At 39.8% G+C, this 26,508-nt stretch overlaps 1 protein-coding gene and 1 non-coding gene across 7 annotated transcripts in view; both read left to right on the forward strand.

The window, feature by feature from the left end:
- Positions 1 to 26,508, forward strand: part of LOC124160239 (rap guanine nucleotide exchange factor 2) — a 942,071-nt gene that overhangs the window by 459,453 nt on the left and 456,110 nt on the right. The window lies entirely within an intron of this gene.
- LOC124161637 lies at positions 4,654 to 4,817 on the forward strand. The gene has a single exon (XR_006865409.1). It is a non-coding gene; the product is annotated as a U1 spliceosomal RNA (small nuclear RNA).

Raw genomic sequence — 26,508 nt, forward strand, 5'->3', positions numbered from 1 at the left:
AATTCGCGCAATTCCACGTCATTTTAGAAATTAATGCAGCTATAACCTGCGCAATTCCGTTCCCCGTGTAAAACGGCCTTAGTAAACACGCATTTACAAAAACAATACGCGTGAATTAATGCAGTGTGAGCTCCCACCAATAGTGCATCGATACATGCAACCTGAAATTTAAATGCAAATACACTCTCAAAGTTAGCCAAACTTTCCAACGGTTCGCAATTAATATTGTAAATCCATGTGGATGTATGCATAATAATTTCAAGCGAAATATCTTCGTAGGAACGAGACAGTGTTGGAAATGGTGGGTGAGGAGGGAAAGGGCAGAGAGGCGAAAGATTAGCGAAGCCAGTTGAAGGAATGAAGTTGGCAAGCATCAATGACAGGCCATTTTTAGGGATGTATAAACTGGGAACTACGTGTAAATAGTTGTAAAAGGGGGTTAACGATTATTTTTTTATGGGGAATTAAATTCAGTTTTTTTTTGCTGTTTAGGCTTCATCTATACCAAAACTGGTCAACTTGAGCTACGGTTTTTTCAATAATGGCATTGCAATTAGAATTTGACCGGAAATGCCATATTTTTATGTTCATCAAAATGAATTTTAGCATTTTAATTGGTGCGGGTGGCTCTTTGAGTGAACAATTATTTTATGAAAATCTGTGCTGATGTGACCCTATAGACGGAACAGTTCGAAGGTTTTATTTCATTGTCGTATTTGTCGTTTATCAGTTTCTCGCCATAATTTTTCTTGCTCTTATTGAAAACATAGCGCAATGGCCTCGGATGTCAGTCTTCTCGGCCAAGTAACCAACCTGCCGATGAAATTCAATACCTTACTGTTGTGATTCGTAGGAGTATCTTTTTTTTAAACGTGTGGGAGTTCCCTAGCCAGATGCCTCTATTTTTCTACCTGCCATCCCACTCCGATCCTCGAAATAGGGGTTTTCCTTTGCCAAAGCAATCTTGGGAGAGTTTCTCCATTAAGCGTCCGAGGCATCCTCCTCCCAAGCATTCATTACGTGTTTTTGTACCAGTCCAAACTCCTCCTCTCCCCAGACCGTATTTCAGCTAGGAGTTTTATAGACCACCCACGGTGGTGGATCTTCATGGGGTCACGAGACGGATAGGTGTGTTGCCGCTCTCGTCCGCGTGGGCATCGGCTGACCCTCCGTTCTCGTTTGAAGTTTTCGTTGTGTTCGTGTGCCCCCGTGGGCTATGCTCGCTCGGACGAAGGGGATGGGACGAGTTTGATCGTGTCTTGTTGTTGCTGCTGCGTGTGTGTGGAGCTTTCCTGCCTTTCGGAAGCGTGACCGGGAGTTTCTTCCTCAGTTTGAGAAATGACCGGGTTGGTTAAAATGGAGTGGAGGCCCCCCCTGCCTGCCGCTCGCTGAGATTTACCCAGAATTACTTCGTGGAAGAAAGGCGCTTAAATGATTTTTATGTGATCGCTTTCGGGTTAGATAGCTTCTAATGCCACTTCAAATTAAGAACGTGACTGGTGGGTTTTCGTTTATCTAGAACGCTCTATGCTTAGAAGGGAAATGGGTGGAACTGACTTATTAATTATCTCCTACCGTTTATAAAATTGCTGTTTGAATAACAAAATTTTGGGCATTCATTTAAGCTGTACCGCCGGGGAACAACCTAGTCGCGTTGAAAAGCTTTCGCGTTTCTACGGCTACTGGAGGTAATGTGGCTGGCTTAACGGAAGCATCAGTGGCGGATTAAGTGGTTGTTCCTCCCCTGTAATGTTTTGGAAATATGTGAGAGATGGTAATTTTTTAGGACTGGTATTCAACGCAAGTTTTCATTTCACCAGGCCTACAAACAGTGGTACAAAAATGCACCTTAAATAAATGATTGATATAGAAGAGGCAGCTTTTAGATTAGGTACGGAGGAGACAGAATGTATGGATGGAGCGAATACTTAGCGGGGAGGGGATGTTGAAAATGGTGTTAGAGGGTAGAATATTAGGAAAACGAGGGAGGGGAAGGAAAAGAATAGGATTTTTAGATATATTGAAAGGGAGTAGGCCTTACAGTGAATTGAAGAAGGTAGCGCTGGAAGGAAAAGGAGGCTCCCAGATCACTTCTTTAGTACTCCATGGAAACTAACCTTTATCAGTAGAATACTGTAATAATAATCTGAAAGCCACTTTCCTACGCATATCAGACCTCAGGCGCATTATCACTGCAAGTTATTGCATACGACCTAAGTACCGCGGTAAGTAATGAACTGCTCGCCTCAAAACAACGGTCTTAATCGGCCCCTGTGTGGTATGGAAGGGTATAGATATAAGCCTTTGCCGCGTGTTTCTCTCCAGTTCTCATCCATCATGCCTAGAATTCAATCATTCAGCTCAGCCAGGAATTGAGGCTTGGGGAGGGGGGGGGGGGGAATTAGATGAAACTAATACCGGTGTGTGTGGGGGTATGGAATACCCACCAGGATAAGCAATAGGTGCGAGATTAATAAATTGCGTAATTTTAAGATAAATGGTTAAAAATGGTGTGTTTCACGGCTTTCTGAGGGATATTTTATTAATCCTTACAATATTCTTTCAGTAATATCAATCCAATGAAGTAAAATGGATTAAACTTAAAAATTTCTGGGCTGTGGGGGGGGGGTTTATCCGCCCCCCCCCCCATGCGCCACTGCGTGGGAAGATCTGGTGATTTCACAGCGACCAGAATGAATTAGGTTTTCTCGGGTTTACAGCTGAACAGGTGTCCATTTGCAGAATGTGGTGGCGATTGTCGCCCGAAATAAGAACGTGTCGCGCCGCGAAACTTTGGAGAAAATGAACATTTTCAACCGGGTGGAACCCCGTGAAATGCTTTTTCATTCTTTCTCATCTTCATTTCTAACAAACTTCAGAGTTGGATTACCTCTAGTGGTAATCGTTCCCTTTCTTGCGAGTGTCGTCGAGTGTGTCGACCGAGCCGTTTCTATTTCGGGTAACTCTCGTCATCGCATTATGCAAATCGAATGCGTATCGAATCGAATCACTCGGCGCTTGCATCGACCTCTCCCTTGCCTCTACCTTGTAACTTCCACGCGTCCACCCCTCTTTTTATTCGTTCCCCTGGCGACTGCTGCAAGTCCATCTATGGCCGTGCTCTGCGAAATGTCTGGGACATCGGAGCACATTTCAATTTTGACTTCCTTCCTCTTGTGTGAAATGTCTTTGGACCTCCATGAAACGACGAATAGACAGATAAAATGGTAGTGGACCAAAGCTTGATTCAGCTATTTGGGCAGTGTATTAGAGGAAAACGGATACTGCAGCAAGGAAATAGAATAGAAATAGAAAATGAAATTTATTATTCAGGGACAAGGGTATCCCTTAGGAACATACATGATTATAAATATAATAGAGTCAAAAATATTACAAACGATATGTAGATTTACATTAAACATCGATGTCATAGAACGCAACTTTGTATATGACAAAATAGAACAAAAAATACTTATGTTTATATATAATTATCAGCAAGACAAACGTATGAATTCTGATAAATACATCTGGTTTTGTTAACTTTGGCGCAATATTCAATTAACTTACAAAATTAAATTCACACGTAGCGATATTTCATTGTATTTCTTTTTGAATTGACTTACATTTTTAGATTTTTTTACATCGTATGACAATTGATTCCATACTTCGGAAGAGGTGACATGGAAAGATCTAGCGTAGCGTTTATTTTTCCTAGCGTTATATTGTACATTTTGGTGTAAATATGTGGGAAGTTCTGTCGTTATTAAACTGTATATAAATGTGCCTTATAAAGTAAGCGCCTATTTTGTATTTTTAACCATCTTAGTTTTTCAAAATAAGGTGTCACATGTTCATAATATGTGATATCAAAAATATACCTTTTACAGGAGTTCTGAAGGACATCTGGATCAGAGTTGCGTTAGATAAGAAGTTCGTGAACAGAAAGTAGCTTATGAGAGGATCGTTATGTCTTTACGGTGCGGAAATATCGACACTTAGAAAGGAGGACGAAAAAAGAATGGAGATTTTCGAGATGTGGTTATGGAGAAGAATAAAAAAGGTGGACTTAGAGGAGGAGTAATGACGAATAGATATTGTGGGTGAGGAGAGGAAACGTCTTGATGAGATACGGAGGAAAATGAAGGTTTGGATGGTGAGTGTGCTGAGCAATGCAAAGCATGCTGTTAGAAATATTAGAAAAATTCGGAAACATGCATTAAGGAATGCATAATTTAGTTTGCTAGACTGCCAGAACCAACAGCCTATTTGTAAGTCCTAACGCAGCCGTCTTAGTCGCTATAATGATGATGAGAAATGGCGTTAATTGTTTGGCGGAAGGTGACTTAAAATCAATGGTTGCGCATCCGCAAGTTTACAATCCAGACCAGGTGTGCCATGAATTTCGAATTTGGCGCGTAAACTTAACTTAACTTGGAACTTAAAGGAAAGGAGCAAAAATTGGCGATAAGCTATTGCATGTGCCTTAACTAATGCGTGTGTTATTACTGTTAATAGGCGAACTATATTTCAAATGAGAGTGTTAATTTGCCTTGATTTACGCAAGTGATGTGAATATTGAAAAACTGTATTTACTCGTCACAATTAGGCTGAGGGCAAGTTTCGGGTGGTGCCGCATGTGAAACACCTGTAGTTATAATTACTTGGTGTAGAGGTGCAACGGTGATCATTAAGGCCGTTCCTCCAGGACGAGGCTAGCCGGCTAGCCCATTGCACCCTGGGCGTGCTGACTCCTGCGTTTATCACAACTGTGGGTAACTCGGACGCGTAGTTTTGTTAGTAGGGACGCGCCGTCCCTCCATAGCCGCCCTTCGAAGGCAGTGTCTGTATATTGACGTGGAAGGCTCCTAGAATGGAAGATTGGATGCGACGGGTAATGCTTTGATATTTTCCCGTTGGTTTTTACTCTTAAATAAATTTCCGGTCGTTTCTTAATAGTCTCAGCTTGCTCCTTTATCAGTCATTGCCAGCCCTGTGAGCGTCGAAGGCATTCTAAAATTAAGTGCGTCATTCTCATTTCTCTAGTTTGAAATGGTTGTTGAAGATGGAAGGAGGGTACTTTTGAGACCTAATCCAGTACATTTCTCTTTTTTCTTAATAGATATCGCAGAATCATTCTTAACTTTCATGTGCATTAACATTTTTTTCTCAAACCGAAAGAGCCAATGTTCCTTGTCATTTATCACGTTGAATTATCAAGTATGTACCCGTCATGCCACACACTTGTACACGTTCTTGCAGTTTTCATAGTCTTATTTTGTCTGTATTTTACCATGAGCGTATTCAGAGGAGGCGTGTACAAACGTCACTCATCTACATTTCATACTTTCTTGCCCTCTCCCCAACCTCCTTGAGAATATCGCTCATAGGTTGCACGTATCAACCATCAGTCACGTCTGTTCCGCTGCTTTGGGTCGTTAGGACTGAGGCATGTCATTACGTTCTTCTTCGTTCTGAGAAGTTGTTGATGGATAAAGTTTTTAATTAACCGTCCGCCGTCATCATATTCGTCGATGTGACAAATAAAAGGAGAAAGTAAATTAAAATCGGTGACGTAAGTTAAGGATTACTTGAAACTGAACTCATCGTCAGATGTATTGTGCCCTTTCCGACCTTCATGGAGTTTTAGTTTTTAAATTATCATTTTGTGCTCTCTTACACTAGTCTTGTTGCGTCTCAGAATATTTTGGAAAGTACGTGGACTGGCTTACTTAATATAAGTAAAATTAGGCATAGCAATATTTCCACTTAGTTTTAATAATACACAACGCATTTCGTCGTTACAAACAACATTATCAAGTATTCATCTACATCTATCTACATCTACATAATACCCTGCGAGCCACCTCTAGGGTGTTTGGCAGGGGGTGGTCAATCACCAGCATGCAGCATGCATTTGGAATCCCACATGCACACCACACCGTCCAAAAAACGTCCCGTATAATAACAAAGTATACTACTATATGCTGTTAGAAATAGAATATAGAATAGAAATTCAGAAACATGCATTAAGTTTTACATAGGTTAGTAGGCTACACTGCAAGTCATGCAATCTATTTACGAGTTCTATTGCTGCCGTTATAATCTCTTATTGATCGTGGAAAAAATGACATTCGGAATCTGTCTGTTCTGCAATCTATCTCTCTTATTTTATTTATATGATCTGATCTTCCGTAGTACGTTGGCGTCCGCAAGATATGGTTAACTTCGTCAGAAAAGACACTGCTCTTGAATTTATCTAAAAGGTTTAGTCTATTTTTCAATCTACGGTCCGACAGAGATTCCCATCCGAGTTTATCTAAGAGGTCAGTGACACTAACAAGACTATCGTAACGACCTTTCACATACCTGGCAGCTCTTCTTTGCACGCGTTCTAACTCTGTTATTAAGCCTTTTTCATGAGGGTCCCAAACAGTGGCAGCGTATTCCAAATGTGGCCTAACGAGGGAAAAGTAGCTAATTTCTCTCACTTTGTCGTCGCACTTTCCTAATATTCTTTTAACAAAACCCATTTTACGATTAGCTTGACCGGTTATTTCTCGAATATGTTTATTCCATGATAGATCATTATTGAGTCTAACCCCTAGATATTTCACGGATTCAACTGCCTTTAACTGGGTGCCCCGAATGATATAGTTACGCTGTAGGGAGTTATTCTTCTTCCAGAAATTCATTACGACGCATTTTTCCAAATTTAATTCTAACTGCCAAGCATCGCACCAAGCTTGGATAGCAGTTGTTTGTGCCGTCGTAATGTTGTTTGTAATGACGAAACGCGTAGTGTCATAATAAAACCCTGTGGAAATATTGCAATGTCTAATTTTGCTAATATTAAGAACTTCCACCATATCGTGCCTCACATCATACAAGATAGTTTACTTAATATTAATGGAAGAAGTACTAAAATTTTCGTGACTTAGGAAATACAATCTTTTTGATTCCCATATCTATTTATGTTTGTTTGCTCGTTTCTGACATGGCTGTTTGATTATTTGCAATACTCATAATACGATGGTAAGAATTTTTGTGCTGAAGTAATAAACTTAGCAACACAGAAATACACTCCATTGGATTAATTAGTAAATGGTGATTTGGTCTTTTATTCTCCAACTAATTTAAGCATGTGTCTTTCACTAATTTGTAAATTTATCATCGAAGTAAGTGGCTAATTTTATCATTTTTTCATTTCAGGTAAGAATTGGTTTCGTTTAAAGTTCATTGCTAATGGTGTCACTTCGGCTTGCCTCTGGATCACCGTGAGTATAGCTTGATTCTGTCTCCTTGTGACGTTACCGTGTTGTTAGGGTTCTCAGATAAGGTACTTCGTTACGCTGGTGGAATGATGCCCTTTAGTTACGCTGAAATAAACTCCATTGGTTAGACTTATTCAACATATTATGTGAGAAATATTTATTTTGAGTTTTTCCTTCGCCATGGAAGTCCTTAATAACACGCATAACATGCCCTCTACTGGCCTTTTAAGGCGATTGATTAGTCGCGTAAAATATGCTATTATCTTGAAATTTTATGATGAGCAGCGTAAACCTTTTTCAAAATCTGCCTGTACTTCTAATATTAAAAAAATACCTGAGGAAACTTATAAAAAGTTCATTATCAAGTGTAAATAAGGCTTTCTCGGTTTTCCAGCCGCGATTGCGTACGTTTTCTGCGACGTGTCGGACCTCGAAAATTTGAAATAATGAACTCTCTTCAATGAACACTGTTGTAAATCCGACAATACCGCTTGCAGTCTATTCGGCGGGAAAGCACTAGATTTTTCTAAAATTATCAAATTTGAGATACAGGTCAACGTTGACAACGGTCTCCTTGGTATTCCCGGAAAATTTCAGGACGATATCGTAAGTTTTAAGGAGTAATCCGACATTAAAAAGAACGGTTGAGCAGGAGGTATGGGTCTTCTTAATCGAGTAAATATTTCCTCAGGGAAGGTTGCCTTTTGATCGTGCAATTGCTAGTGGCGGTATCCATTTAATGGCTTCGCTTCCAATGGCTCTGAGCGATTAGGTCGGAAGGGAAACCTGACGAGGGAGGAAGTGTTTGGGTCGCTCCTTTAACTCTTCGTCTTTATCGCCGCAATCTTCGGAACTGTCCACCCACCCTATCATTCCTGAATTTTTTTTGGGCATAACTTCCCAATAGGAGGGGCCCGCCCCCTCGTGGCCCGAACGAAGATGTCTCGCTTATCCTCTTCATCTTCCGTGTATGTGTTGAGACCGGGCGAGGACAAAATAAATAATTTACTTGTATCTCCCTTGGTTTACCTATGTTTTAAAATAATGAAGCATGACTTGCAATTTTCCACAAAAATAAATTTAATTCGACTTGAGTTTCGATGTTACTACATCATTTTCAAGGTCATTCAAGGTCATGATTTCGATGCAGTAACATCGAAACTCGAGTCGAATTAAATTTATTTTTGTGGAAAATTGCAAGTCATGTTTCATTATGAATCAATTCCGCTCCATCTCGCTTGACTCCTCGAATTTTATATGTTTTAAAACCTTATGAAGATTCACCGATGTTCTTTTACTCGGTAGCGAACTTAAGCAATTAGTATTTGTAATCCTTCGTTTAAACTTTCGCGGGTACTCGTCCTATTAGTTTTTAAAAACGTTTTGCTTCATGTCGCCGCGTCATTGATCGGCGGCAGACAATGTCAATGTCAGCGTTATATTTTTTTTAAATGACAAAATGGTATTGGTCTTTTGCCTGCAGTTTTTACAGTGTGGTGGAGATACAGAGAGACCGTTATTTCTTCGTGGAGGGCACTTCTGGTAAAGTAGTTCGCCTGTCGGATGGGACGTTTAATTCCATGGCCCTGACTAGGTATTCTGTACGATATAATCTGATTGGTCAGATAAGGGGATCGGGTTCGAATCACACTGCCGGGAATCATTACTTCATACCCCGTGGGCCCGGGTTCGAATCATGGCGGTGGTGAATTTTGAGAAACTTCCCTATCCCTGCTTGAGTGTCGTGTGGAGGACACTGTTAGCGCAAGACTTTGTCCGTCGGACGGAACGTTAAGCCGTGGTCACCTAGGTGTTTATCGTTAAGGGCATGCTAATTCCAGCGTCTGGTTCCTCTCCACTATTCTTTCCAGTCCTCCCTAATGGCGCAAATGACATTAGATCTCGGTCGCCTTCTCCAGGAACTTCTTTACGATTTTGTGATGAGAAAGTAAAAGGGGGGTGCTATTTCGTTCTCATCCGACTGCACCTTGAATATGCAGCGAGCGTATGGGATCCGGTGCAGAAAGACGTAATCCACGAACTGAATAAAATACAAAGGAAGGCTGCGCGGTTCGTCTAAAACTGCTACGGGCGTAAAGACAGCGCTACTCAGATGTTAAGCGAATTAGGGTGGGAGCCGCTGGAGACTCGGAAGCTGCGCGCTAGGCTTAGATTACTTTAACAATTGAGAGTGGATATCTTTAAGAGCGACACCGAGAACATAAAATTAGAGCCCCACTATATGTCCAGGTCCGACAGAAGCGATAAATTAAGAGAGATATTTTGCAAAACGGATAGATGTGCGAATTCCTTTTCCCCCGAACCATAAAGGGCTTAAATAAATGCCAGTCGTAATTTCGTTAGAGCATTTCCTTTTTATGTGCAAATGGCTGGTATCCTAACACCACCTGTGGCAGGCCTTCAAGGCGGTTTGCGGGGAAGTATGTAGATGTAGATGAAGAACCATGCCTTTTACAGAACCCTGACATGTATCGGACAACCTCCGAAAATTAACTGCCAGCGGGCTAAGAAGCCTATACTCAAGTCATCACACCAACCCTAGCCCTGTGTGCATGGATTTTCCGCAACTTTGCACCCTCTTCATGATATCGATCTCTTACGTTTTTGTATTCGTAGACGCATCTCACATTCTCTACGTCCCCCATCGGAGTTCCATCATAACTTCTTAGCATTTTTCTCCCTTAGCCCCCTGCCCGCCTAATCTTTCATGAGGCGTCCATACCAATGTGCTTCAGTTCATCACACCCAGGGGGCGTATTCCAATCCCGTCGGCGCCTCACTCACCCCCCTATTCCTCCCACTCCCCCCAATATTCCCCCGAATTCCCCTGTCAGTGGGCCTACAAGAACAAGTTCAGGGAGGCTGGTCGGACCGCTTCCTCTCCCTTATCCCTTCTCATTTTTTTATCATTGTTGTCGAGCCGTGCTGTCCCTAAGTTAGGTTGACTGAGGTCCACCCTTATAATTTTCCCTTTCACGCTTTCACTGATCCAACTCGAAGGTTCGTTTGGATGGTTGAGCGTAGAGATCGACGCGAGCTAAGTCACAGACTTGTGTGAGACAGACATTCAGGTTAGGGCGGCCATTTCTTTTCACTGTGCCGCCTCGCTCTCATCATCATCTATAGTTATCAATCCGAAAATGTGTTTGATGCAGTACTCCATACAACGCTTCTGTTTTTCTATTTTTAAATTTTTATTTTTAAGTAATTGGCACGCAAAAAATAAGAATGCCAATTAAATGTGCACGTATAAATATGAAAATGGAACAGATATTATCGTATTACAAATCAAACAGTAGCAAAACAAAGCGACGAAGCGATACGGTGGTCACGTTCTCTGTATTAAGAAAATTATTTCATTATTTTGCATAAAATGAGATGATGCCGTAACGTAATATAGAGTAGCGTATATTATAATGGAGGGCCATTGAGTGTTGTGTGGCTAATGCCTTACTAATGGCTTACACGATGAGTGACTAGAAATATGCTAAACTTAAAGAGGAAATATAACTGACTCCCTCTACCTCTAACGTCGCCGAGAACTTAATATCGCATTCCTCCACCCCTCCCCTTGCTTCGTAGCTTGCATGATGGATTCGGGTGTGGGACTTGCGCTGACAGTTCTGCTCCTCCCCGCCTTTATTGTTGAAAAACTTTCCTTGGAATGTCTCCAAACGGGAGAGGCTCGGGAGAGAGAAACTTCTACTTAGCGCCGGGGTGCACACATTCCAAGCGTGCTTACTCGTGCGTGGGATCTTGGGAATTGAGCGATCAAACACTGAGAAAATATACACCTTAATATCTTTCCTATGAAATAACATGGCTGACTGACTAGAAATATGCTGAACTTAAAGACGAAATACAATGTAGAAATGGCGACAGGCGATTAGTAGAATTGGTTCTTCATTAGTGCTACATGTATTATTAAAACTATTATAGGCAGATTTTCCAGGAACGCGCCGCCTCTATTAAACTAATAACTCCTTTCTTCATTCATTCATATTTTTATTCACTTACTCGTCTTTTTTATAAGGCATCTAAATACCTCAGCAAATAGATCATTATCATTATAAATGATAAAGTTTTCTACCGACCCAAAGCGTTACCGATGTCAATAATCATAATGGCACCGCGTGCCTAAACATTTGTCCCTAAATATGTAGTTATTAATACTAAATGTAATTATTTATAGATATGTATGTGGTAATTTGCTATTGGTTTTTGATTTTTGAATTTGATACTCCCGCTTTCCGCAAAGTTATGCCTGATTCTCTGATTTACGTATTGCTTATGAACTTCATTTTGTCAATGTTGTGTGGATGTACATAGGGATGCTTTATTTTTTTATCGTGCAGATTACTTCGTTGTCCATCCTCGTTCATCTCCCAATAGATTTTCCGTTTTCCTCCCTATCAATATTATAACTCCTTCCTTTAATAGGCGCGGAGGACATGTTTGTAGTATCGTTCTTTTGTTTTATTAGGGTGCGATGGAATTCGTAGGTAAGGTATCGGAAATCATATAAAATGCGTGGCGGGAATGACACGGGGCCCTACTCTTCCCCTTCATCCCCCTCTGCCTTTCAAATCAGCCCTCGAATAGCGTGGGTGCCTTGTCGCATGGACGCGCAAATGCATTTCAAATCATCCCTTCCATGTGCAACCATCCGATGTGCACTAGCCGAATGAGATGGTGCAATTCAGTTCGGTTTGTTTATTTGCTTGGTTCGCGCGCTCCACGGATCCCATCACTCTTGCATTCTGTCGATCGGGCGGCTCCATTGAGAGTCGCTAGGGTGGGAGATGTGTGAGAGTAAACAAACAGTTGGAGTAATGGAATTTTTGATCAACCGAATTTCCGCGCGTGTAATTTCACTATGCGGAGGAAGCGTGAGAGCCCACATTGTAATGTGAGCATGAAAGAAATGAGTGGCAAGCAAATGAACCATGGTTATTATGGCTGCTGGTGTATGGTGCTATGCATGAAGTCAGAATTATCATGAACATTTAGGCTTGTTGTAATGAAAATCGTGCATGACTGGTTATTGAGCTTGTAGAGAAGCTGTCTAAATTGTTTGTCTCGTTTTTTTATGCTTATCGTTGAATGAAGTGCGTGTATTAAGTTAAGGTTCAATTATATTAGCTGTTTACTTAGCAAAATCCCTGGTAATAGTTTTGGCTAATTTTATTTGTAGACGTGTTATCGTATACATTGAAGAGAATCGTATACATCGTCACTGCCGCTCGGTAGATTTTTTTTCGAAGCGTTTAACTCCTTCAAAGGATTATATTATCATATTGATCATCCCGGGATATATATATATAAAGTGGACTGTTGTTAGAACTTGCCTGTAAATTATATTAATATTTAAAATCTCCTCATTACTCTCTCAAAATTAGAATCAGATATAAATGAAATAATGAAAATGTCGACAAAAATATGTTCTTTGTGCCCTAAAACTTTCAATAATATGAAGCGAATTTTATCTAATTCACACAAAGAGTAAAAAGATGTAACCGTTCGAGAGGATGTGATGCGTTATCTTAAATTCATCTCCGAATTTTTCCTTTATCTCCTTATAATATGTGGTGGTGTAATTATGGGAGAGAATAAACCACCAGAGAACCCTGAAAAAAAAACAGTGCCCTACTTGTTTGAAATAAATTGATTCTTTTCTTTTCCAAATGCTAACCGGCAGCTTAAATTAATCCATCCAGGCCTCGCTTTGCGTCGTTTAACGTTTTTTTAACGTTGCATTGTGTTCGAATTAGTCAGTATTTCATTTTGTATGCATTTCTCCGATTCGCGTTGTTTTTTCTTGATTTATTGAAAAATATTTCAATTTCTAATGAGAAGAAATAGAATTAATTCGTGAACATATTAATTCCTGCTGTAGTATGCAATTTCATCTGATCATCTCGCCCCCTCCCCCACCACCGTGAAAACCAAGTCCTAGTTACGCAAATAATCCATTATGCATAACCTTTTAGCCTTCCCTTGCGACCCTTACTCCAACTAAATGGAAGAAGGTATGACGGTTTATATTTTTTTACATTTTGTTTTTACTTCTGAATACAAAAAAACAAGACAAGGAGCTTTAGGTGGTCTCCAAGGTCATAGGACCAGAATTGAGCCACCATCAAATAACAAAATGTATGCCAATAAAAACATAATAATGCTGTAAATGATACATGAGTGTTTTAAATAAATAACATTTAAAAATTTTTCAACTATTTCTTGCGAGAAAAGCCAGTCTTTAGCAAGTCTTAACATTACATCTGAGGATTTATTTTTTTTTATTTTAGCGGGCAGTAAATTAAATAACTTTGGCCCCATGTAAAGAAAACAGCGTTTATATAATGTTAATTTAGGTCTGTTTGGTGTGTAGGGTATATGAAGGTATAGTCCGCGTGAATAAAAATCACTGGTGTTATCGATACTATTCTCTCTCTCCTTCGTGGTATTATAAGTTTCCTCTTCTCTTCCTTCTGATTTCGTCTTTTCTTTTTGTATTCCTTTCTCGATATTCGCTATGAAAGGGTATGGCTGGTTGGTTGGCCTAACGGGTAGAGGTGGAGAGTAATTGATGGGCGTAAATGATTGAGGCTATTTTCCTCCTCTCTTGAGTGTTTGCTGCCGGAAAACAAGCTTCGAACCGCTCGAACACGCATGTCAATAGTGAGGTTGATATGGGACGAATGGTTTGGCCACCGAAATCGATCTGTAATTGGTTTTCATTCGCATTCGCTCCCCCGTTAAACGTGTTTACACCAAAGGAAATGCCTCCAGCCGTCAATATACCTGAAGCCGATCTCCAAATTGTCCATCTGATGGATCATATTATTATTATAATAATATATAATAATAATATATAATTTATTCCATTTACAATCAAATATTACATTTTAGAACATACTTAAATATTTTGGAATATATAGGTACCCCTTTTAGTAGTTTTGGGGCTACCATCATAAACTTTTTACATAGGTCTGGTGCTAGCACACATGAGAAGTAAAATTTCTTTGTATTCAGTTATTTGTTCTATTGCCGATTGCATTCATTATTACAAAACGTATTTCAAATATTTGGACAAGGATAACTATTTTTCTTATTTTTCTTATATAAACGCATAATTACATACATAGAATATACAATATACCTTTTATTGTAAACTTTTTTAACCCACCTTTCTTAGTAGAAACTCTACTTCCTCACACATCATAAGCCATTTTTTAACGGCGGATTTAAATCCCCATCTTTTTTCCGAGTTTGCTACATTACTCGGCAACATGCTAAACAATTTAGGCCCTAAGTAATTGTATGACTGTCGATAAATTTCGGTCGTCGGCCTAGGTATATGGAAGTTTCTCCAAGCTCTAATGTCATAGTTTTGTGGTCGGGCCTTTTCACCACTACGGTTATAGAATATTCTAAGGACTTTATAAATGAATAAATGCCTTAGTGGGAGGACATCTAATTTTTTGAATAGAGGAAATGAGTGGCTTTTCCTATACGATCGTGTTATAACCCTGATAACCCTTTTTTGCGCCACTATCAATGGTTTAATGTTGATAAAATATGCTCCACCCCAGCAGGCTATTCCGTATTGCAATCTTGAATTAACGAGAGCATAATATACCATTTTTAACACTGATTCAGGGCATATGTATCTGAGGAAGTAGAATTTTCTTACAATAGTAATCATTTCTGATTTTAATTTATTTATGTGAGACTTCCATTTACAATTTTGGTCAAAATATATACCTAAATATTTTATGTGACTAACCTGTTCGATCAAAATACATTTATCACAGGAAGTAACATTATCTTTTATACAATTTGCACATTGATAGTATAGTTTACTTTTGTTTGAGGTAGATTTACTCATGCTAAACATAATATATTTCGTTTTTTCACTTAACAACATATAATTAGCCGAAAACCACATATTGAGTGTTAATAGATCACTTTGTATGTGTTCATATAGATCATCAACACTATTAACAGAGTAACTTAGTGCAGTGTCATCTGCGAATGACGTTAATTGACCTTTAAACCTGCCAGCACATAAATTGTTTACATATATTAAAAACAGTATGGGTCCCAACACAGAACCCTGTGGGACACCACAGGTGAGTCGAATCTTTTCACTGTAGCAATTTTTGAGACGCACACATTGATCTCGATCACAAAGATAACTTTGAAACCAATCATATGCGGTTCCACGTATACCCGCTTCCCATAATCGATTCATTAGTATGTTATGATTAATGGAGTCAAAGGCTTTGGTAATGTCTACAAATAAGCCAGCAACTCTACAGTTCTTATTCAGTCCGTCGTTCAGCTCTGAACAGAATTTTAATAATGCATCCTCTGTACTCTTACCACTCATAAATCCAAATTGGTTTTTATTGAAAAAACTATGCTGATTTAGAAATTTAAGAAGTCTGACTTTAACAACTTTTTCTATTATTTTAGCAAATACAGATAATAGGGATATTGGTCTGTAATTATTTACGTTCATTTTATCACCTTTTTTAAAAATTGGTATCACTATTGCAGTTTTTAATTGTTTAGGAAATATTCCAGTATACATACTTAGATTAGCAATATGGGCAAGGACCTCCGAAATATTTGCATTTACTTCTTTTATAACTTGTGTGGAAATATTATCAACACCTTTAGATTTTTTAGACTTTAATTCCTTAATAATGCTGCTAATTTCTTTCGCATCAGTAGGAACAAAAAACAGTGAGTCAATTGAATTGGAGGTTGGGAATATTTCTTTGTATTTATTCGTATTACTTTCAAAATAATTGTTCTGGGTCAATTCTTGAATTACTTTACCATAATGTGAACTAAATTCGTTTACAATGTCCTGGCACTTAGTGACAACGATACCATTACTAGTTCTAATTTTTACACAATTCTCATTTCCTTGCTTTCCTCCCGTGAGTGAATCTAAAATGCGCCATTGAGCAGCGGTATTATTGACATTACTATCAAATAGGTCCCTGTAATACTTTTCTTTGCGCTTTTTAATATCATATTCTAATCTTTGCGTGTACGATACGTAGTACCTATTTAGCTTTTCATTTTCAGGGTGTTTCCTCATTTTTTTATACAGAAAATTTCGCCTAGAAATTCTCCCGCACAAAGCGTAAGTCATCCATGGCCTCTTCATTCCTCCCGATCTGTTACTGTCTGACACGTATTCAGCTTTTTCAATGCAGCATTTCAGTTTATTTATAAATATTTCATAGGCTTCATTGACATTTTGTTGTGAATAAACATCATTCCAGTCACATCTTAGCAAACTATTATTTAGATGGTTAAAGTTTATCCGGCAATGGCTTCGATAAACTCGTTCGTATATATTAATGGGTACATTAATATTTAAAGAACATGATACAGCATGATGGTCTGTTAAACCCCAATCGTCCGCTCTTCCCTCATACTTATAGTTATCTCTACTTCTGCAAAAAATGTGATCTATACATGTACTACCCGTTTTGCTAATTCTAGTTGGTACTCGAATAAGCTGGTCCAGTCCATGACTAGCCATAAGGGTTTGATATTCAAAGGAAATATCGTTGGGTTGTAATAAACATAAATTAATATCACCAATTACAATTAAATTCCTCTCACTAGAGATGGTTAATACATTCTCCAATTCACTCAAAAAACGTTCAACAGGATTAAAATTAAGTCTATATACACCAATAATGCTTATCCAAGAAGAATCATTTATCCCTACTGATATTTTAACCATATCAGCAGTTTTTAATTCACCCAGATAAATAGAAGAACACTCATAAGTATCTGCTACATATGCAATAACTCCTCCAGCCCTATAGTTATTGTTACACACATCAAAACTCCGATAGCCAGTTATTTGATACATAGATACTTCAGTGTCATTGACCCAAATTTCTGTCAAAACAATTACAGCGGGTTTTATATCGAGATTAATTAGTTGAAATACAAATTTATCAAAATTAGCTCTTAGACTTCTTATATTTTGATGCAAGACAAGGAACCTGCCACCATTAAATCCATTATCATTAACAGTACTCTGCATTTTGTTAGTAAAGATAGGTTGAAGACATACATAACTCACTCACAGAATGCTTACAGTTTCTCCAGGTCATCAGAGGATTTCAGAGTGATTACTTGATCATTCTCCTTCTTCCTCATGAGTATTGTCCCATGCCTTAGCCATAAATATTTGTATCCCTTTTCTTTCTTCGCAAGACGCGCAGCAGCGAAGAGTCTCCTCCGACCTGGACTCAGGCTCTCGTTTATGTACACCGGAGTATCGGTCGCCAAGCCCAGGTGCCGTGTGGAGAAGGTCCTTTTCACTCGCCTCTTTTGAAGAATTTCTTCTTTTGTATACCTACGGACGAATTTGACTATGATACCTCTCGTTCCGCCTTCGTGTCCCTTCTTTCCCAATCGGTGGCATGTGTTCACCATATCGTCGGTTATTTTAACACCAAGGGCGTCCCCCACACTTTTCACGATTTCTAAGGTATTTTCATTTGGTTGCTGGGGAATGCCGTGTATTTCAAGGTCATTAACGCGAGAATATTGCTCTTGGTCGTCTAACCTCTTTTCTAATTCACTCACTCGAGATTTTAAGCCAACATTTTCTTGCCTAAGTAAGTCTATTGTCGCTAAATATTCAGCAATCTGCGTTGAGTTTTCTTGAAGCACTTTAGTATTTTCATCTAATCTATTGTGCACAAACTCAATAGCCTTGTTCAAGTCCAATTCCATGCGTTTCCTGTCCTCTTTAGCTTCTTCTAGAAGGTTTATAATATGAGAGATACTAGCAGTGTCCGTATCCGTCAGTGGAACTACTGACATGCTCTTACGTTTTTCCGCAGCACAGGTAGGACAACGCCAACTTTGCTTTTCAGCGCCAATATACTCGATATCCTCTTTGGACAAGTGAACACAAGTAGCGTGACACTGAGTTTGACATTCACTGCAGGTAATCCTTAGCTGGCGCTTAAGAACATTCACATTACATACACTGCAATTAGCCATTTTAAACTGCGGTTTCCACTTAATATTAGTAACTCGAGCTTCTAAATTGAGTAGGAAGTTATCCTCGTAATTGAATGCACTTATACTCTGGACGCAACTGAACACATCACTAAGGCACCTGCCTGTCTCGAGCGAAGCACCAGCCCACGTCTGTCTCGCGTGGAAGCTCAACCATGACTGAACATGATAGCGAATAGATGGTAAAACAAAGAGGGATGCACAAACGCATGGCGTTTTATACGTAGGGGTGTTGCGAGTGTATAATGATGGTTGAAAACACTTGGTGGTGGTAATCATGCCCCGCAGCCATATCATGGCCAATTCTTTGGGCTACGCCGGGAAATTGGTCGTCTACCCCCCGCCAAAAACGCTAGTTATTCCCAATTGATAACAAGAGTAGTCTCATTAACTTTGCGGTCTGAATATCAGATCGGAAAGCAGGTCTGTGGTTCTATTACCAGTCGAGGTGAAATTTTTTCCATTTGTTTCCGGCCACCATTTCATATTTTCGCTACCGCTGTGTCCAGCGTTAATTATTTGTACACATTAGAAGTTATGGTACTTATTCACACAATTTATTTAGCACGACCGGTTTCGTCGCAGAGGCGACATCTTCAGGTACAGAAATCGTTATTTTTATTTTGTTGTTTATTATTTTTTTGTTTTGTTGAAACTGGTCGTGCTAAATAAATTTTGTGAAAAAGTACCATAATTTTTATTGTGTACAATGGATTTTCACAAAGTAAAGCCTGAATCAATCAAGTTTAATTATTTTTGTTGTACCTATATCTGTATTCTACCATCTATTTGTATTCTTGTTTATTACGCGGATATTACGTGTTAGCTCGTATTCTCTAGCTGTTTTTGAACCCTCCCTTTTTTTCTTCCTCCCTCCCTGATATCTGGATCCAGTTCCCACGGTGCTCACGCGTTTGCTCTCGGAGCCGTCCGACCCACTAGGGGGCCACTATCTCCGAGGCAACGGGACCTGGCGAGTCGACCACAAGGCAGCATCTGCTGCGGAAGTCAAACCGTTAAAAATACGGTCTGCTCCCTTTATTCTCGCAATAACCCATATGAATGTACCCACTTTCAAGTTAATTGCTGCTCCATATTCGAAGCCCTCATAATGAGTTCCTTCTTTTTACTGTGGATGATGATATTATTTTAGTGTTCTACTGGTTAAGGTAGGTTTGGAGGACGTATTTACGATGTATTCTGGCAGTCTCCCCTACATTCGTGGACTTAACTCTTATAGTAACAATAAGACTTACTCCCTTTTATTCTATCTAAACATCCTATTCTCTTCCTTCCTCTCCCTCGTTTACCCAACATTATACCCTCTTGACAGTTTTCAACATCTCCTCCCCGCTGAGCACTCATTCAATCCATACCTTCTGTCTCCTCCGCATCTCATCTAGAAGCTGCCTTTTCTCACCGACAATGTCCTTCCACCAATCACTTCGTCGTTCCTCCTCTCCGTCCACGTCACCTTCTCCATTCTTATCCTGACCCTCGTCTTAAACGCCTCTAGTCTTTTCTCACCCTCCTTCTTTAAGTGTCCATGTTTTCGCACTGTGAAGCGCTTCACTCCAGATCAGACTATTCACTTGACTTTTCTGTAAACTCTTTCATAACGATACTCTCATAAGTTCCACCTTTTCATGAACGCCTCCTTTGCTAACGCTATTATCTTCCTGATATTCTTACTGCTGTATCCGTTTTCCTCTTATGTGCTGCCCAAACATTAGCATTGCTTTACCTGCTCAAGTTTTTGCCCACCGAATTTTTACTCTGAGTCACGCATTCCTTACTCGCGATGCTTTGCGGAACGGCATAACTTTAGTCTTCGTGTGATTATTAGTACTGATAGGGATTTAAAAATAAAGATACCCGTACATTTTCGTTTTTCTATCGGTCGCCTGTTTCTCAAGCTGTTCGCGGCGGAAATTCGGTGGTTTTAACCCTTTCGCAGATAAGTCAGTGACGTCACCGAATTCCGTGGAGCGGGTCAACGTATCTTAGCTTCTCGTCTGCCTCGCGCATCGACCTCGTATCATGCTTTGTTGTTTAAGCTCTCGCGAGGGATTCCTTTCTTCAAATGATTGGTTTTCTCTGAACTTAAAAACTAATGGGCTTAAAACCTGATGACGTCACCAACTCGTGAAAATTGGGCAGCAACTTTAGATTTTATTACTTTAAAAATGTGAGAAAATGGTCGAATGAGGAAGATTTCTTTAAGTCGTGAGTTATTTTTCCCTTCCGTATAATTTATTCTTTCGTAGAGTTCCGATTTCGCGACCGAGTGAAGGACCCTATTGAGACACGGCGCGTCTCCGCCTGTTGCACCTGTATTGATTTTCATCCGGGCGATTTTTTAAATACCTTCTCCCCCGGCTTCGCCGTGCTCTGTCCTCTTGTGCACCAGTGTGCACGGTCACGGTGATCCACTCATTCGTGCGCGTTTGCTAATCAGCGCTAAAATCTCCCGTGAAAGACAGTCTATTCTTTTTTTCCTTTAATTAAGTCGCTCGTTATCATCCTGCCTCATTTTCACCTGTATGATTCATTCCATATTCATTCAAGATTTGGTCAAGCGTTTTGATTTTTATTTCTCTATTTTCAACTATTCGGGTCAAACAACTGACTCAAATGGGTTGTTATGGAAGTAGGAGCATTTTTCAAATTTTCTACTTTCCTTTTTCGTGTTGTATTTCTTATGTATCAATTCATCATTAATTTTCAATGCTAAGATTGGTCTAACATAACTCTCCCTTCAACTCTAATATCAGTCAGTGTTTTAAAGTGATATTATTCTACTGATTTACATTCTTCATTGCCTGCTCCGTATCTAATCGGAGGGCTTCCTCTGCCGTTATTCCCTTCCACGTATACATCAAAGATAATTTTCATTAGATTTCATTTCATAGACTTTCATCGTGTGTCATTATGTTAGAGATTATATTGTCCTATCTTCTTATCAAGGCTAACGAAAGCCTTCCCTCCTACTCGCCTTAAAACTTATACATGACTCACGTCATCCATCCATTTGCTCTTCATCTAATGCTGTGCAATTCTCGCGGCTGCGATTCAGCGGTCCATCTCAAGATGGACGTGATTTTTTCTATACTTCACTCGGTGAGAGGTAATGCTACTTCCATTGTTTCTAGTTAGGTGAATGTACCCTTTGGACTCTTAACATAATCCTCCTCCTAATGACATTATTCTCACTTTCAAATTTCGCGCATTTTCCCAGTTATAGTTGACGGAAAGAGGGCATGTTCGGATAAATAGGCTTCAGCCCGTCTTCGACTGCTCCCGGGGCTTAGCGACCAGTATTTATCCACATTTTATTTCAAAGAAAATGGTACAAAGGCAGTGAGAATGCCAATTTGAAGTGCTTTTTCAGCAATTAAAATTAAGCAAAGAAACTTCGTACAAATTAAGCAACAAAACAAAAAAACGATAAGATGGTCACATCCCCAGATTTTAGCAAGTTATTTGGCATAAAATGAGATTATCTAAATGGGATCGATACCATTCAGAAAGGAATTTATTAGAATATATTATGTGAACAAAAATATTATAATATCCACATTTGTATGCTTAACTCCACTACCGACAATGGTTTCGACACTCTGTCATTTTCAATATATATAAGCAACAAAAGGTAATTCCACTACCGTAGTGGAGTTATAGATTAAAGAGTGAACATTTCCATGTTGTTGTTTATATTTCATCATGCATTTATCGCATTTCCACATTCTCATGCCTGAAATAATTTCATAGGTTTATCAGAAAGTCAGAAAGGATAACGCTAATTTATATATAGGCTGGGTATTTGGCATGTGGATTAGGGAGTTCGAACATTCGAGAATTCTATTGCTTTCGGATTAATGGATGTACCAAGGATTCGATTCATCAAAAGATGTCGATTCTTCGAAGTGACTGCGAAGGCAACAATGGAGTCTCTTGGACGTCGATCGAGTATTTCCGGGGGCGTTGGATTGTTGCGTCGGCCCACGACGGCTTCGGCATTCCCGCGAATTCGGCGGTGGCCGTCTGCTCCATAAGCGGGAGTTGTCGGGGGCGCGGCGTTCCTTATCGAGGAGCGGGTGCGTTGGTGTTATTCCCTTGGTGTCCTTCCCCCGCCCCTCCCCGCTCCTACGCACCCTTCATTCCCGTGGGATGCCTGATAGCTCGATCGGGCGAGTACCTATATTTGCGTCGACATATTTTATGCGGATAGATATTTCTCCATATAGAATTGATACTTTCTTAGATGTTGTTACTAGAGGAAAGCGCGTACATCAGTGAGGATATCGGGAAGGGAATTTCGTTAGCAAAGGAGGCGTTCATGAACAGGAAGGATCTGATGAGAGGATCTTTGAGTATGACTTAAAAGGAAAGGCTAGTGAAGAGTCTGATGTGGAGTGTAGCGCTGTACGGGGCGGCAACTTAGGAAGGAGGACGAGAGAAGACAGGAGGCATTCGAGATGTTGGTCTGGAGGAGAATGGAGAAGATGAAGTGGTCGGAGAGGCGGAAGAACGTTGAAGTGCTGGACACGGTGGGTGAGTAGAGGCAGCTTCTAGATGAGATGAGGAGGAGACTGAGGGTATGTATGGAGCAAGTTCTGAGCGGGGAAGGAAAGTTTTGGCCATTCTGGGAACGTTCTCTACGGTCAGTAAGTCAGTGCTTGAGGATATAAAGTTGGGTAAACCAGGGAAAGTAAGGAAGTGAATTGGATTTTAAGGTAAAATGAAACAGAGTAGGCCTTGTTGTGAATTTAAAAGGGAAGTCCATTAAGGGTGGGGAGACTGCCAGAATAATTTTTAATACTCCATAGAATATTAACCTTAAGCGGTAAAGTACTTTAATAATTGATGTCTCCACGTTTCTGGGTTTCACCGCTTGGATTTTCTTTGTGATAAAGAAAATCCACGCGGTGAAACCCAGAAACATGGAGACATCATCTAGACAACGCCGCGGAAAACTACGAATCTACTTTAATAATTGTAGGTATCTGGTTTCATTTGTCGGTCCAAAAGGAGCAACGTTCTGATTCCTATGACGTATCTGAATTCATCCCTCATTTCGCCGTCATATATTACTATTGTTGTTATAATTGTCGTAAGAACATATTGTTTATTCATAGTATGTCTTATACGTTTTAATTGTCTCTATGAATTCTTTTCTCTTCTCTTCCTCTTCTCCGCTGGCCTATGGCCTTTCCCTTTAGCATTTTTCTCAGCACTCCTTTCCCGCTGAACACTCGCTCCATCCATACTCTCCATCTCCTCATAAGCTCCAAAACGCATTAATTTTGTCTCAAGTTTCGATCCAAAAGGATCGGATTCCAGTGACTTTTCAGAGTTCATGTGGGACTGCGCCGTCGTAAATTGCGCGCGTAATTTTCGCTTTACTGCCGTCGTAACCGCTTTACGTTCCAATCGTGTTGGGGGGTCTCTGTCGTTAAGTAAATGTTTTTCATGACTCTTTCAAGGCCTTCGTCCGACGGGCTTGGCGCAAATGTTTTGAAAAAAATATGTCTTTAATCTTTACAAATATTTTGCTTATGTGAATGGTTTTGGGCTACTTAAGTAAGCAGATTTTCGATAGTACTTAGTATTCGTGTCGCTCTGAAAGATATCTATTCTCAATTCCTCAAGCAATGCAAACCTAGCGCGCTGCCTCCAGGCCTCTTGCGGATGCTTCCCTAATTTGTTCGACATTTGCGTAACGCTCTCTATACGCCCGTAGCATAAGTTGAAAGTATTCTCTCCAAAAAAATAGTTTTCTCTGTACTGTAGCCCACGCTATTTGCAGTTGGTCTCTGTAGTTCAGTTGCCATTATTCCTACTCAATATCCTTGTCAGATTTCTTCTTCGGAGAAATGAGTCTGTCTTTGTTCGTGAGTCACACCAATGCGCCCATGCGATGTCATTGCCGAATGATCACCATTCACCGCCGCCAGAGCGAGCCACTGCGATTTGCGCTTAAATCGCTCCTTCACTAAATTCTCACCTGGATGTTTTATGGCGCGATCACCTCGAATTGTTCAATATACATTGTTGTGATTCATCTAGCCTCTGCAAAAAGCATTTTGGATAGTGTTATTGGTGATGACATTAAAACTAATCCATAAGCATTGTGAACTAGCAATGGCGTATTTATTTCGTTTCCATAATTTAGTTTTTTTTGGGGAATTTGGTGATGTCATTTTGATGAATCTAGTGCCAATGGTAGTTGATTTTTTCTGTCATTTTGCTAATTACTTTGCGAAAGAATAAATATTGTTCTGATTGACATGAGGTATTTTGTGAACATTGTGTTGGAATTCATTTCTTAAGGCCGTTTTACACGGGGCACGGAATTGCGCAGGTTAGAGCTGCATTAATTTCTAAAATGGTGCGGAATTGCGCGAATCCATGAAAGAAATAAGTACAGGGGCTATTTTGCCGTCTCGCATCCACGCATTCTCGCATGTGTTCTAGTATTTCACCGCTTTAAGGCCGCTTTACATGGTACACGGAATTGCGCAGTCTGACGTACGTGTGAAGGCGCAATCAAAATTGCGTCGTGTAAAGCGGTGAATTGCTAGAACACATGCGAGAATGCGTGGATGCGAGACGGCAAAATAGCCCCTGTTCTAATTTCGTTCATGCATTCGCGCAATTCCACGCCATTTTAGAAATTAATGCAGCTCTAACCTGCGCAATTCCGTGTACCGTGTAAAACGGCCTTTACACGACGCAATGTTGATTGCGCCTTCGCACGTACGTCAGATTGCGCAATTCCGTGTACCGTGTAAAACAGCCTTTACAGTCTATTATAGAATTCACAACAGGAGGATATGGGCACCGTTTTCGGCCCCGTTCTGATGAGCTTATGATTGGATCTCTGTCGAGGAGAATATTATTTTCTCTCTGCATATCATATTCTCCTACTATTCCATGTAAATGATATCTATTGGGAGGAGTTTAGTTGGAGCACCACTTTTCGTTTCTGCCCGTCGTCGTCCTTCCTGCGAACTGTCCACCCACGCCGTGAATATTCTAGCGGCTCCGAAGAGACACGAATTGCATAACAAGTGAGGATACCCTCCTTACAGTTCCTCCTCCTTATTGCAGGTTTCTTTTGGCACTAACTGAATGTTTTTCTTGCCAATTTTTCCAGAGAATAATTCCGCGAACGACAGCGAACCGTTATCTTAGGCGCTCTCGTGGAAGGTCCGTACATCAATGTATCTCAATACAAGGCTCAGAACCGGGAACGATTTACATGCATGTAACACTATTTACTCTTGAGGTTCACCTAGTTTTTCTACTCTAAGGAGATCAAAGCGCATTTCAGGGTAATAGGTAAGAGAATCATTTCTAAAACGTTTATTAATAATTTTTGCCGTTGTCGGTACAGGGTTTTCTTTAATATTATTTCATTTCAGGGTAATAGGTAAGAGAATCATTTCTTAAACCTTTATTAATAATTTTTGCCGTTGTCGGTACAGGGTTTTCTTTAATATTATTCATATTATTAATATTTAATACTTTTTTTAATCAACCCCATTTTTTGTTGCGAAAAAAAACCGTTCCCTAGGTGGGTGAAACATTAATTAGCTGTAGACTGTATTTTACCCAACGGAATAACTTACCGATCTAATTCAAGTATACTTAGTTATTATATGAATACTTGCTCTTTTGGCATGATTTACCTTATATACTTACGTAGATAATTTCATATAATTCGTGTCATCCTATTCCATCGAAGTTATTTCCGTGTTACCGTACTAGGTCCTTTTGAATGTATGATAATTGACGAATTCTGGGAAGGTTCTCTACGGTCATGAAAAAGGTCCCACCCATAACGATTACTCATTTCCAAGAAGGAAAGTCGATTTGGACTCCGTTCTGCAATGGAAGGATTAAGAATTCAATATTGGCGCCTAATGGAAGGAATATAATGATATATATCTCTTATTTTAACCACAATGCTTATTCTCTTACCTCTAGGTTTATACCTGAGAGCACATTCATTTTCATGTGTTTATGTTTGGCTGTGCTCGTTTAATTATGTATTCCATCTCTAGGCGCTTGAAAACCCCTTAATCGAGAGGATACTTTGATATATAGTATTGACATAACCTACAAAGCATAAAAAATGAAT

Source organism: Ischnura elegans, chromosome 6 (assembly GCF_921293095.1).
Source record: "Ischnura elegans chromosome 6, ioIscEleg1.1, whole genome shotgun sequence".
Lineage (NCBI taxonomy): Eukaryota > Metazoa > Arthropoda > Insecta > Odonata > Coenagrionidae > Ischnura > Ischnura elegans.